We start from the raw sequence: 11,173 nt of genomic DNA, 5'->3' as shown, positions 1-11,173 counted from the left end.
ACATCTAAGAAATTATTCCAACGAATGTATTCCCCTCTGGCTCTCGGAATAGCAGCATGAACTAAATGTTCTTGTCCAAGCCAAGGAACTTACTACAAATAGTCCTGATAAATGATGAATGAGGTGTGATTCGACATTTTTAAACCAAAAAAAATGCTCGGTTTCCATTTCAGTTGTAGGTGTAACCAACCGGCTATTAAATATATGGTAGAAAGAAATAATAAAAAAAGAGTTCCATTATGAAGATCTCCATTGGTACTTAAACTGATTGTATACCACCACTGATAAACACCAAAATAAGTGATATTCACTGGGCCAAGAGCACCCCCCTCCTCGGCGTGAGGAAAAGCTTCCACAGCCGATTGACTAAAATGAGGATCCCAATTTGCATGAGCAGTAGGTTTTACCCATAAAGGGTTCTGTATCCATGCCTCAAAGTTTCCTTGCCAAGCTGCATGAAATAGATTTCCAAAAGTCCACAGAAAAATTATTGTTAATTGCCCAAAATGGGAAGCAAAAATATTCTGATAAAGATGTTCCTCATTAATATCATCATGACTTTCGAAGTCATGTGCAGTAGCAATACTAAACCAGATACGATGAGTAGTGGGGTCTTGAGATAAGCCTTAGCTAAACCTTGGAAATCTTAATGCCATAATGCCTTTCAAATCCTTCTAGCCATTATCCTACTGCAATCATTCTTGCGAAGAAAAATGCCCACGTTGTGGTAATTCCACCCAGAAGGTAATGGGTTACTCCTACAGCATGTCCTTGGACAATGCTCAAGGCTCTAGGCTGAGTAGTAGGAACAACTTTTTGATGCGAATCTGCCGGAACCCGCTCAATCGACAATCTGCAGGGGTACCAATTTGATACAGCTGAAGACGGGGCCGATCACTAGTGCTCAAGCTAAGAAGTTTAAGGAAAATCTTGATGCCTTTATCCAGGGATTAATTCATATTCAAAATGGCTTGTCAATACCCGAAGATCCAAGAACTATCTTGAGCATACAAGTGGTGGAAGCCGGTACGAACCCGGGTAATGGTTTTTGTGCAATTATGGAGGCCGGGAAGCATGAAATGGTTCCACTATTTCATGGATTCAATACATATGTCTAATAGGACATGGAATCAAGTCAAATCAACTTCAAAGTCATCCAAAAAGGGGTTGTACGGACAGTTAGTAAATTTGGCTTGTTTTCGCTGTGTTTTGTGCTGGCTTTACTGTATTATGCTGAGTTGGCTTTTTCTCTTTCTTCCAAGCAAGGGAAACGTGTGGAACTTCATGATAAGCTTATTTGGCATCCTAAAAAGCATATTGAAGCTGATTTGGAGCTCAAATTGGTCAAATATTGGTCAAAGTCAACTTAGTCAAAAAGCTAGTATGTTAGTTTTTGATACGAACCTAGGACGACCTGCTCCTAAACCCGTATTATATTAACCCTGATCTTTAATTAAGTTCAAGTTATAATGGACTGGACCTCAACCCCTAACCAACCTATGGTTAGAAACCTTGGTATAATGTAGATGCCACAATAGGGGATGGAAAACCTATTGATAAGTCAAACTAAAACAACAAATTCTGTAATGGTGTTTTAGATGTTCTCTAAGAACAAAGAGATAATTAATCTCACAAGTATTTTCTTTAGTCAAATCAAAGTTTTATTCTTATTGATAAATAAGCCTTTAAATAGGCTTTGAAATAAACAAAATAAACCCTAAAAACCTTATGTAAAACTGGCGACACACATAAAGAAACCTAGTTGGCCGAAACTATACTTCCTTTCATAATCTAAGTTTGATTAATTAATTCCTTTATATTAAATTAGGAATTAATTAATTTGTAATGGAAAGAATAAAATAAAAACCTTCCTAAAGTTATTTGTCCAGAAAATAAATAAATAAAAGCCAAAAAGTAATGGTAGTTTCCTAAAACAAAAAGTAAAAACAAATTAGGAAACTAAAAATGCTTGCAAGGTTTCGGGTTCATCCTCCAAGTCCTCCTCCTCTTGCTTGGCTTCATCCTCACTTTCTTCACTTTCTGATTCTAGCTCATCATTGCCCTTTAACGCTATGATTCTTCTATTTGAGCATTGGCTAGCGATGTGTCCTTGTCCCTGGCACTTAAAACACACAACATCATGAGTTCTAGAATGTTTAGGATCTAATTTTACCTCATTCTTTGGTGCTTGGACAGATTTGGTTCTAGTTTCCTTTCTTGGCCGGTTTGAACTTTCTTCTTTGACTTTTGGCTTTGGCTTGTTTTCATAGATGGGATTGTTCCTCCAGCCACTTGAATTGGACCTTCCACTGTTGGAAACACCTCCAAACCATGATCTTACACCCCTCCTCTTGAATTGATGCTCTAATTTAATAGCCACATGCAACATCTCCTTTAATTCCACATATTGTTGCAATTCTAGTTGATTAGCTATGTCATGATTCAAACCACCAAGAAACCTTGCCATGGTTGCTTCCCTATCTTCATTCAAGTTCAATCTCATCACAAGCATCTCCATCTCCTTGTAATAATCCTCCACAGATCCATGTCCTTGAGATAAAGATTGAAGTCTTTGATGCAGCGACCTATGATAGTGTGATGGTACGAATCGCTTCCTCATTGCTCCTTTCATTTGTCGCCATGTAGTAATCAAGTCATCACCAACTCTCCTTTAGGTGTTTTGCTCATTGGTCCATCATTGGAGTGCATAATGGCCAAACTCCATTGCTGCCAATTTCACCTTCTTAGCCTCTGAACAATTATGGCGGTCAAATATCATCTCCATCTTTTCTTCCCACTCCAAATATGCTTCGGGGTCTTTTTTTCCCATGAATGGTGGGATGTTGATCTTGATATTGCTAAGATTGCCATCTATTTCTTCCCTCCTATATCTTCAATGGTTAGCTCTATCTTGGACAGCAAAAGTTTCGTCCATACCTTCCTCAAAGTCTCCACCGAATGGCTCCTCATCAAATTCCTCTCTCGGTCTCTGGCGACCTCTTCGTCCTCCATGGAATTCTTGCCTATTACTTGTGTTTGAAATTCCTTGGGAAACTTCTAGCCTTCCCATCCTTTGATTCACATGCTCAACTTGAGCACTAACCCGCTGTATTGACTCCAAAACAGCTCTCATGTCCACTTGATCTCTGCTCCAGATAGCTCGGACATTGCCATGGAATGCTACGAACTCTTCCTCATTGATCCTCAAGGGTGGATCTCCTCTTCTTATTCTAGAATCTGACATGTTAGTAAAATACTGCAAAAATAAAATAAATCCTCACATTATTCACTCCCTCATGTGTTTCACTCAAACAAGGTCTTGACACTCGTGTTTGCACACTAGGCAATACCGAAAGAATCCAACAAATCCTAATTTTTTGGCTTTCTAGACTAGAAAACACAAAATAATGGGAAAACGTTGGAATTTTTGAAAACTGCACCAGATGGTAGTAGATTATGAGTTCAAGAATAAAATTCCAGAAAAAGAAATTCAAATACGAACAAGAATCAAATTGAACAAAACTATAGAATAGTTGTTGGTTGTTGTTCTTTGTAATTCAAGTTTTGTATCAAATCCTTTAACTGATTTTAATCCAAATAATTTAGGCATCCAAAATCAAAATATCCAGCAGCAAAAATAATTCCCCAGCAACTCAAATATTGGATAACTAATCAAAAAGCCAGCAACTCCAACAAATTTCCAGCAAACAAATCAAACTCCAACAAACCGAAATATTTTTATTTTTATTTTTATTTTTTTATTCGGCTTTCCCTTTTTTCTTTTTTTTCACTCGCAGAACATAAACAACTGCAGTAGCAAGAATAATTACCAAAATTGCAATTCAAACTCGTAATAATCACCAAACCCGTGACAAGAACAAAAGTGCAGTTTTTTTTTTTTTTTTTAAAGTTGTTGCCGCAAGTCACCTTTTGTTTTTTTTATTTTTTTTGGTTTAAATATATGAATGCAAATATTTAAGACTAAAACAGCAAAGAAAAAATCCACAAAAAAAAAAATTACCAAGAACAAATATGAAAATCAACCAACAAACAATGAAACAAAGAAAGAAACCTAATTCAACTAGGAATGAGTTTTTGTTTTGTTTTTTTTTTTTTTTTTAAAGAGATGCTGAGCGTGTATGGGATAGATGCAACCTTAACCTAATGCTAAAATTTCAGAATAACACAAAAACAAATAAAGCAAATAAAGATAGATCAAAGCTGAACAAAATTTAGCTCTGATACCAAATGATACGAACTTACGATGATCTGCTCCTAAACCCGTATTATATTAGCCCAGATCTTTAATTAAGTTCAACTTCTAATGGAATGGAACTCAACCCCTAACCAACCTGTGGTTAGAAACCTTGGTATGATGTAGACGCCACAATAGGGGATGGAAAACCTATTGATAAGTCAAGCTAAAACAACTAATTCTCTAATGGTGTTTTAGGTGTTCTCTAAGAACAAAGAGATAATTAATCTCACAAGTATTTTTTTTAGTAAAATCAAAGTTTTATTCTTATTGATAAATAAGCCTTTAAATAGGCTTTGAAATAAACAAAATAAACCCTAAAAACCCTAGTTAAAACCGGCCACGCACATAAAGAAACCTAGTTGGCCGAAAGTATACTTCCTTTCCTAAACTAAGTTTGATTAATTAATTCCTTTATATTAAATTAGGAATTAATTAATTTACAATGGAAAGAATAAAATAAAAACCTTCCTAAATTTATTTGTGCAGAAAATAAATAAATAAAAGCCAAAAAGTAATGGTAGTTTCCTAAAACAAAAAGTAAAAACAAATTAGGAAACTAAAAATGCTAGCCTTTTTGATTAAGTTGACTTTGATCAATCTTTGACCTCTTTGAGCTCCAAATCAGCTTCTAGATGCGTTTTAGGATGCCAAATAAGCTGAATATGAAGGTCCACAGATTGCCCATGATTGGAAAAATAAGAAAAGGCTAATATAGTAAAATACAATAAATCCAGCAAGCAATACAGCAAATTCGGCCAAATTGTTGATGCTGTCCATACAAGCCCTTTTTGTTTGCATTTGAGGCTGCTTTAACTTGATTCCATGACCTCTTAGGCATATGTATTGAACCCATAAATCATTGGAACCATTTCATGCTTCCCAGACTCAAAAAATGTACCAAAACTGTGACCTGGGTCCGTATCAGCTTCCACCACTTGGATGCTTAGAATAGGCTTTGTATCTTCAAGTATGGACAAGATCTATTGAGATTGATTACCCCCTGTATAAATACTCCCAGTTTGTCCTTAAATCTCTTAATTTGAGCTTTTGTGATTGGCCTAGTCTTCATCCGTGTCGAGTCAGCACCCCAACGGGTTATCGGTTGAGCGGGCTTGGGCAGAATTACATCAGTTTCCTAATTTGATTCTACTTTTGGTTTTAGGAAATTATCATTGCTTTTTGGTTTTAATTTATTTATTCAGTGGAAAAATAAGTTTAGGAAAGTTAATATTTTATTATTTTCATTTTAAATTAATTAATTCCTAATTCAAAATAAATGAATTAATTAATGCAAATTAGATTAGGAAAGGAGTGAGAATTTTGGCCACCATAGGAAACTACTTTGTGTGGCCGATTTTCCCTTTGTTTTTAGGGTTTTATTTTATGACCTTGTAGCCTATTTAAAGGTTTATTTTTAAATAATAATTAAGCTTGAATTATACATAGAAAATTATTTTGTAAGATCTAATTCTCTTTGTTCACTTTGAACACCTAAAACACCATTAGTGAATGAGTATTATAGTTTGACTTATCAATAGGCCTTCCATCACCTATTGTGGCATCTTCATTATATACCAAGGTTTCTAATCACAGGTTGGTTAGGGGTCAAGGTGACCATTAGAACTTGAACATAATTAGGTCTGAGCTGATATAATACGGGTTAAGGAGCAGGTTGTCCTAGGTTCGTATCAATTTTAATTTATTATGAGCCCAAAGATGCATTCAAAAAGTTCTTGCCAATAACCATGCCTGCTAAATAGAAACATTAGACTAAAAGCCCATACAAAATGATTACCTCAGAAAAAAATGCCATATGAAGATAACGACGAACGATAGGACTGAATTACCTGGGATGCCTGTGCCCATAAGAAATCGCAGAGCCACCCATTAATCGTAATGGAACTTTGTAGAAAGTTGCCTCTTGTGATATGAGTTACCACTATCACTTATACTACCTAAACATCTGACTGCATTTTCTAACTAAAATGGAATATTACTATTGAAATTGAATTATACATCTAGAACAGCCTTAAGAAGACATGATCCCAAGCGGATACTTGACATGTCTCAACCCCCCCTTCTAGGCCCATCACAAGGGAAACAAAAACAAAGATTTGCTTTATTTGGTATTAAACGTGGACTACAAGCTAATAGAACACCTTTCAGAAGTATCAATAGCCTCACATTAATTGTAAATGCATGAATGTGATGTACCAAAAAATCAATGGTTCCTAATGGAATAGGTAGCAAAGAAACCTTGCCACCAACGGCCACTAAATCACCACCCCCCAAGTTAAACTGGTACTTGTTGTTGAACCAGGGGCCGTTGCGCTAGGTGCTAAAGCATGGGTGTTTTGTATCCATTCAGTAAAGACGAGTTGTAATTGTGTAGCAGTATCTGAAAACATATCTTGGGGATGCCCTAAAACGCTTATAGTATCATTATGAATATACTAACCAAAACTGTGAAAGCCTAAAAATATAAATACCCAGTTGAGATGTGATATGATTCCATCGCGATGTTTAAGGACACGATCTAATAGACCATTGTATTGAGTAGTTGGATCGTAGTCTCTTACCATAGAAATGGGTACATGCATAGCAGCACCAACTATGAGAAATTCACCAATCCACACGTGATATGTGAGCAATGAAAGTTGTGTACCATAGTTGGTAGCTAGATATGGATAAGGAGGCATCGAATACACATGGTTAGCTACAACAATGGTTATAGAGCCCAACATAGCTAGGTTAATAGATAGTTAAGTGTGCCATGATGTTGTTAAGATCTCATATAGACCTTTATGACCCTAGCTGGTAAATGGGCCTTTATGAGCCTCTAAAATATCTTTTATGCCATGACCAATGCCCCAGTTGGTCCTATACATGTGACCTACTATTAGGAAAGAATTGCAATAGCTAAATGATGGTGTGCTATATCGGTCAGCCATAGACCCTTGGTTATTGGATCTAATCCTCCATGAAAGGTAAGAAATTTTGCATATTTTAACCAATTTAAGGTGAAAAAAATGGTTGCTCCGCCAGCAAAACTGGGATAAAGTTGAGCCAAAAGATCCTGATTTAAGATAAATTCATGAGGAAGTGGAATCTCTTTAGGATCCACTCCAGGATTAATTGATTAATTGGTAAAGATACATGTACTTAATGCCCTGCCCAAGAAAGAGACCCAAGTCCTAGTAGCCTTGCCAAATGATGATTCAACATAGATTCTACATCTTGGAACCAAGCCAAGTTTGGAGCCGCTTTGTGATAATGGAACTAACTAGCAAAAACCAATAAGCCTGCAAAAACCAATGCACCAATTGTAGTACAATAGAGCTATAATTCACTACTTATTCCAGATGCTTGCCAAAGCTAAAAAAACTAGAGGTTATTTGTATTCCTCAGAAACCACCGCCTACATCACCATTCAATATTTCTTGACCCACTATTGGCCAAACCACCATGGCACTAGGCCCAATGTGAGTAGGATCGCTTAGTCATGCTTCATAATTGGAAAAACAAGCACCGTGGAAATACATACCACTCAGCCAAAGAAAAATGATGGAAAGTTGGCTTAAATGGGCACTAAATACTTTTCGAGAGATCTCCTCCAAATCATTGGTATGGCTATCAAAATCACAAGCATCAGCATGTAGGTTCCAGATCCAAGTGATAGTATCTGGTCCTTTAGCTATTGTTCTTGAGAAATGACCTAGCCTGGCCCATTCCTCGAAAGAAGTTTTGATGATCCCTATCTACCAAAATTTTAACTTCTGGTTCCGGTGAACGAATAATCATTAAGTCCTCCCCTTTTTGGACAACACATACAAGGAGACCCACCAATAGTTATGTAATTAGTGAACCTATGAAAGATGTTTAGACTTAGTTTTTAATCTTCTATCTCCCATCTATCTATTTTCTTTAGTTATTCATCATCTGGAAATCGATATGGGGTAAGTGTTCGGATCTATTATGACATAGCTGGGGGGCACTTAATGGACCTTTTTAATCTTATAAAATCTTTTTGAGGGGCTTTGAATTGATGCAATTCTTTTTTCTACAACCTAATGTATTCATATCTTAATTAGAAGTTCCTAAACGAAGACATTTTACATCTTACATAGAATATATTACTATTACTCTATTCCAAACCATGTGACCAGTCATTAGTCATTACTATGAGACTTGCTAGTATTTATATTTAGTCATCCGAAGGTCTCTTTTACTTTTATTAGTTATTATTATTAATAGTAGAAAAGAAATATATTTTCTAACTTATTTGTATATCGTTTATCCCTATGAAATAATAGACGAAATAGAACAATCTTAGAAAGAGAAGGGATATGATGAAATTTTTTCATTGGGTTCTTCCCAGAGGAATGATCCATTTTATTTGACTGATAGAGACAACAAAAAATTCATAAACAATTCATTATAATAAATAAAAAATAGTTAGAATAAAATGTGTTCTCATTTGAAACGCCTTGTGATCTTCAACCAATTTTACGCTTCAATATAGCTCCAAGGAGTAAGCACTATACCTTGTTTCCAATACTTCGTAGTTTGGACAAACCATGCCTCTGCAATTTCAAAATCTCCTTGTCGAATGGCCTGTTCTCCCTGGTTGGAGTAAGCAGGTAAATTCCTTCCCTTAGAACCGTACTTGAGAGTTTCCGACCTCATATCTCTCAGCAGTCAAATTCTTTTAGTATCTCCTTTTTTTAATCTACCATATATAATTGAATAAGATTTCTAATGGATCTATCCCATTTTTTTCTCTCGAGTTAGCCAAAAGAGGTTATGAGTTTCAAACTTTAATTTTGCTTAATGATTTAATCAGTTTTATCTTTTCTTCCACCTTCATAAAGCATAAGTATTTCCACTATCATTAGAATTTTCTAAAAGGTAATTATCTCGGTTTCATATATAAATTTATATAGAATCTTTGAAAAAGAATTTCTTCATAAGAAGGAAAAGACTTACTATCGTTGGGATCTGATGCTACACCGTTGCTCAATACCTTAGGGGATCAACTATATCACATAAATGGATTCCTAACTTTTATCTCATATCATGACATACGTAAGCAGTTGTTATTGTATTGGCCAGAATCTCACGAATTGATCTTTGTAGCACTTCCTTTTCAATTAGACCCTTTATCCATAGAATAAAGTATCTAGGCATACAAATTTAGTCATATTTCCACTTCTATGAAGTGCATTTCTTTACTGCAACTGATATACATATGTAGAAAGCCTTTTTTTTCTAGTATTTGTTAATGGATTGGCTCTTTCTTTCCTTTTCTATAGTGGTGATAGTCACGTGTAATGATAGATCACGGCCATATTATTAAAAGCTTGTGGTAAGAATGGGTTCCGATCTAGTGCCCAAAAATAATATTCCAAAGCTTTCTTATGTTCTCCGTTCCTTGTGTGGATAAGGCCTATGTTATAGAGTATATAACTTTGATTATAGGGATTGATTTCTAATAGCATAGCTTCATAATAATTCTATAAAGCTTTTCCATAATTTCCTTTGGATTTGATGCGAATCCGTCCGTGCCCGCATAACCGACAGCCCGCTGGGTTGCTGACTCGATACTGATGAAGACCGGGCCGATCACTAGGGCTCAAGCTAAAAGGTTAGGGACCAATTTGCTGCCTTTATCTAAGGGATAATTCATTCTCAATAGCACTTGTCCATATCCAAAGATCCAAGACCTATTTTGGGCATACAAGTGATGGAAGCCAATAAGGACACGGGTAGCAATTTTTGTGCATTCATGGAGTTCGAGCAGCAAGAAATGGTTCCAAATCTTTATGGATTCAAAAAAAAATCATTAATACATCATGGGAACAAGTTAAGGTAGAAGTAAAACCAACTTTTACAGACTTGTATGAACAACTTCAAAAAGTTGATCGAAATTTGTTGTATTGCTTGCTGACTTTACTGTATTTTGTTGAGTTGGCTTTTTCTCTTTCTTCCAAGCAAGGGCAACGTGTGGGACTCCATAATAAGCTTATTTTCATCCTAAAAGGCCTGTTGAAGCTGATTTGGAGCTCAAATTGGTCAAAGATTGATCAAAGTCAACTTAGTCAAAAAGCTAGTATTTTAGTTTCCTAATTTGATTCTACTTTTTATTTTAGGAAATTACCATCACTTTTTTATTTTTATTTATTTATTTTCTGGAAAAATAAGTTTAGGAAATTTATGATTTTATTATTTTCATTGTAAATTAGTTAATTCCTAATTCAAAATAAAGGAATTAATTATCCAAATTAGATTAGGAAAGGAGGAAACTTTCTGCCATATTAGGATTCTTCATTGCATGGCTTATTTTTCCTTTTTCATTAGCCTGTAAAAGGGCTTGTTTTATACGAAGAACACACCATGAATAATATTCAGAATTTATTTTATGAGATTGAATTTCTCTTTGTTCTTTTGAGGACCTAAAACACCATTAGTGAATGAGTGTTTTAGTTTGACTTATCAATAAGAATTCCATCACCTATTGTGATGTCTTTTATATACCAAGGTTTCTAATCATAGGTTGATTAGGGGTTGAGGTGACCATTAGAACTTGAACATAATTAGATCTGGGCTAATATAATACGGGTTTAGGCATAGGTCATCCTAGGTTCGTATCAGGATTGAGCCAACATCCATTACGACCGTCATTCGATTCAAAGAATCTTCATTTCAGAATCGTACATGAGATTTTTATCTCATGCAGCTCCTCCTTTATATGCATAATGAGAATAATACATGGAATCTACAAAGATTGAAATGAAACAGTCTCATTTTTAACTTGTAACCAAGAGGGGCTTTTTCTTTCATGTTTTAAGAAAGATGAGTTTTGGCCTGTTTTAATTTATATATAAATAAAAAACCTATAAATAAATAAAAATTCAC

At 35.3% G+C, this 11,173-nt stretch overlaps 1 pseudogene; it reads right to left on the bottom strand.

Annotated features, from left to right (window-relative positions):
- Window positions 1-681: 681 nt before the first annotated feature.
- Window positions 682-8,059, bottom strand: LOC125419629 (photosystem I P700 chlorophyll a apoprotein A1-like; annotated as a pseudogene).
- Window positions 8,060-11,173: the final 3,114 nt, after the last annotated feature.

The sequence above is a fragment of the Ziziphus jujuba genome, chromosome 11, assembly GCF_031755915.1.
Source record: "Ziziphus jujuba cultivar Dongzao chromosome 11, ASM3175591v1".
NCBI lineage: Eukaryota > Viridiplantae > Streptophyta > Magnoliopsida > Rosales > Rhamnaceae > Ziziphus > Ziziphus jujuba.
Note: the sequence above shows the minus strand (reverse complement) of the source record. Positions and strands in the feature narration are given on the sequence as shown.